At 50.1% G+C, this 3,376-nt stretch overlaps 1 pseudogene; it reads left to right on the forward strand.

The window, feature by feature from the left end:
* Positions 1-1,173: 1,173 nt before the first annotated feature.
* LOC117284324 lies at positions 1,174-2,621 on the forward strand (annotated as a pseudogene).
* Positions 2,622-3,376: the final 755 nt, after the last annotated feature.

Here is a 3,376-nt window from a genome sequence, read left to right on the forward strand (position 1 = left end):
TCCTCCCCCCTCCTCTCCTCCTCCCCATCCTCCTCCCCCACCTCTCCCTGACCTGCCTTTCTGAATAAAATCTCCTGTCGGACCTCTCCGTGTGCTGCCTAGTTGTTGAGCATTGCTGTGCCTCTACAAAGATAAAGGATCCACTCACCACTGCTGTTTAGCACAGTACTCAGAAGTTTACTCAATCAGGCAAGAGAAAGAAATAAAAGGGATACACATAGGAGAGGAAGAAGCCAAATTATCTTTATTTGCAGATGACATAATCTTTACATAGAAGACCCAAAACTCCATCAAAAATCCAATAAATTCAGCAGAGAACTAACAATTTCAGCAAATTAGCAGGATACAAATTCAACACACAAAAATCAATAACATTCCTGTACACCAATGTTGAATCCTGTAAGATAGAAATTAAGAAAATAATCCATTCACAATAACTTCAAAAAAATATATATATACATATATATGTCTGGGAATTAAGCTAACTGAGGAATTGAAAGACCACTAAATGAAAACTACAGTACTCTGAAAAAAACAGATCAAGGAGGACATCAGAAAATAGAAAAACATCCCTTTTCTGGATAAACAGAACCAATGTTGTCAAAATGGCCATATCACCAAAAATGATACAAAGATTTAATGTATTGCCAATCAAAGTACCAACAACACTCTTCACAGAACTAGAAAAAACAATCCTTAAATGTATGTGGGGCAGAAGAGGCCCAGAATAACCAAACCAATCTGGGGCAACAAGACCAGTGCAGGAGGCATCACAATCCCAGGTTGCAAGTTATGGTATAAAGGCACAGTGATAAAAAGAGCATGGTTCTGGAATAAGAAAGGACATGCAGAATAGCACTAAAGATGCAAGAACAACCCAGGCACATCAGGTATCTGATCTTTAACGAAGGGACGAAAACCATGCACGGTATTACTGGAATATGCCTGGGCTGGCCAAAGGGGGGCGCCTTTCCCAACCCCAGAAATTTGTGGTGCAGAGGGCAGACGATCATGGCTCTCCCAGTGCCTCGATGCTCATACCATGTAACATCCCCAGCCCATCAACTCTGACGAGGTCCCAGTGAGCAGCATCTGGCCCTGAAGCTTGCAGAGGTACTGTCAGCGTGTGAGCTGAGTGTCCCAGTGCACCGCCCAGGGAATGGCAGCGAAACCATGGGGACCCCACGGTAAAGCTGCCTCGCTGGGAGGAGACCCCACATCTGTGAGGAGTATTTGTGTGGAGCTCTTTATCCTCTCTGAGTTCTTGGAGCACAAGAAAACAATGCACTAAAAATTCACCTGCCCTCCTCAGGCTAGTGTCTTCAGGGGAATTACCCAGCGCTGTGCAGAGCCACCAGCCACCATTTCCAAGCAGTGAGGAAGGCCACCAGGGGAGGAGTAACAGCTCAGGAGATGTGACGACAGGGACTGGTCTTCCACTTCCACAGAGGACAGAAGCTATTACCCGAAGGCAGAGGGGCCAGTGCTCATGTGGTTCCGCACTCAGGCGCTCTGTGGTCCCAAGTGAGCATGGTGAGTGTGGACCAAAGCAGTGTGACTGCACCCAAAAGTACCCCGAGGGTCCTGGGGCAGAGCCTGCGCCTGCAGCAGCAGCCCTTTCACCTTCCCAGAGCAGATTCTCATCCGGGTGGACATGAGGGCGGCTGCCACCCTCCACTCAGGTGTGGAGGGGGCTGAGGCCCTGAGGAACTTGGGCAGCCATGGGTCCCTGCAAGTGTTTACCGCAGTGGCCTCGCTCAGCCAGGAGGCCAGAAGCCAAGGCTATCTCTGGATGACTGGAAATAAGTCGTGCTGCCTCACGCCAACAATCCTTCCCCAGCTGGTTCTCTGTCCCCAGGCCTGACGCCCTTTGCTCTGAAGTGGATGGGACTCAGGCATCCTGAATGTCGTGTCCTGCCTCGCAGGTGCTTGGTCTCCTCAGGCCTTGGGTTTCGTGTTCTCCCAGAGTCTTTTCTCCACGGTGGCACTAGACCCACTCAAGGAAGGGAGAGGGAAGCCATCGACGTCGCGGTGGACGTCAAACCCAAAGATGAGGTGGTCTTCTACAAGCACGGTTGTCACACCAGTCTCCCAGCCCAGTCCGCCTATGTCATGGTGGGAGTTCCCAGCACAGCTGTGGGACCCTCCACTGTGTCTCCAGGTATGACAACTTTGTTAGCTGCCCAGCCAGTCCACCAAGCCAAGTGACATGGCTGCATGCGGTTGGGGGAGGGAATGTTTCATGTCCCAGTGTCTGACTGGACACTGGACGCTGACTGCAGGTAGGGAAACCTTTTTTTTTTTGGTATTGGGGATCGAACTTGGGAACCTGCACTTGGGAGGCGGGAGGCGGCACCACTGAGGTAATCCCTGGCCCAAGAGAAGCCTTTTGTGTGCAACATACATGGGTGAGCATTTGTCATCAAAGGCAACCTGCATGCTGATTATATGACACACAGGATCAAAACTAACTCTGTTCAGTGAGGGAGGGAGGAAGCTGGCCACTGAGAACGTGAAGGCTCTGTTGTGTACCAATGGACAGAGTCCCAGAAGTGTTTCTGAAGGAAATTGTGGGACTGTATAACTGTGCAATTTTAAATCCTAGTCTCAACTGTGATTAATGTAAATTGACAGGTGAACACTTAGTAGTTCTGGGTAAATAGATAAAGACTGTTTCACTCCTTGTAGTTCTGGGTAAATAAAGATGGTTTCACTCCTTGTCTGCCCAGAAGGAATGTTTTGAAAACCTTGGGGCATTCTGTAAGCATCTTGAGTATAGACCCCCACCCTGCCTATCCCCTTATAAAAAGGACCTCGGCCCCTGAGCTGGTGCCTCCCTGAGCTACTTGGCTCCGGGAGTGCTGTCTGGCCAGACTAGTAAAGGTCTATTCCCTTTCCAACATGCCCGGTGTGTTCCTTCCCGGTGAATCTCGTGGCTGTCGAGCTCTTCAGAGTGGTAGAATCGAGCTCCTTGGAGTGGTAGTAAGGCCCTTGGTCTTACACTTTGAAAGCCCTTGGTGGCTGTTGAGGTCCTTGAAATGGTAGTGAGGCTTTAGGTCTTACAGAAATCCCATCCCCTTGGTGAGCATGGACCCCGAGGGGTCCATGAAGACCGAGGGGATCTGGGAGATCCAGAGCAAGGGCGCTCCCACCCTGCCCGTGTCCCTGAGGGCCAGCTCGGTGGTGAATGCTGTCTTCATGACGGATGCTCCCAGTCAGATGTCAGTGCAGAGGAGGGCAAGCTAGGTGTCACTGACAGTGTTGCCAAATGCCAATTCCCTTGTTTCCTGGGGAAAACAAGACTGCTGACAGCTAAGCTTCAGGAGAACTCTCCCAAAAGGAGAGTGCAGACAGAGTGAAGTCTCTAGAATCAGTG

The sequence above is a fragment of the Fukomys damarensis genome, unplaced genomic scaffold (genome assembly GCF_012274545.1).
Source record: "Fukomys damarensis isolate Sample0158 unplaced genomic scaffold, DMR_v1.0_HiC HiC_scaffold_5, whole genome shotgun sequence".
NCBI classification, from domain to species: domain Eukaryota; kingdom Metazoa; phylum Chordata; class Mammalia; order Rodentia; family Bathyergidae; genus Fukomys; species Fukomys damarensis.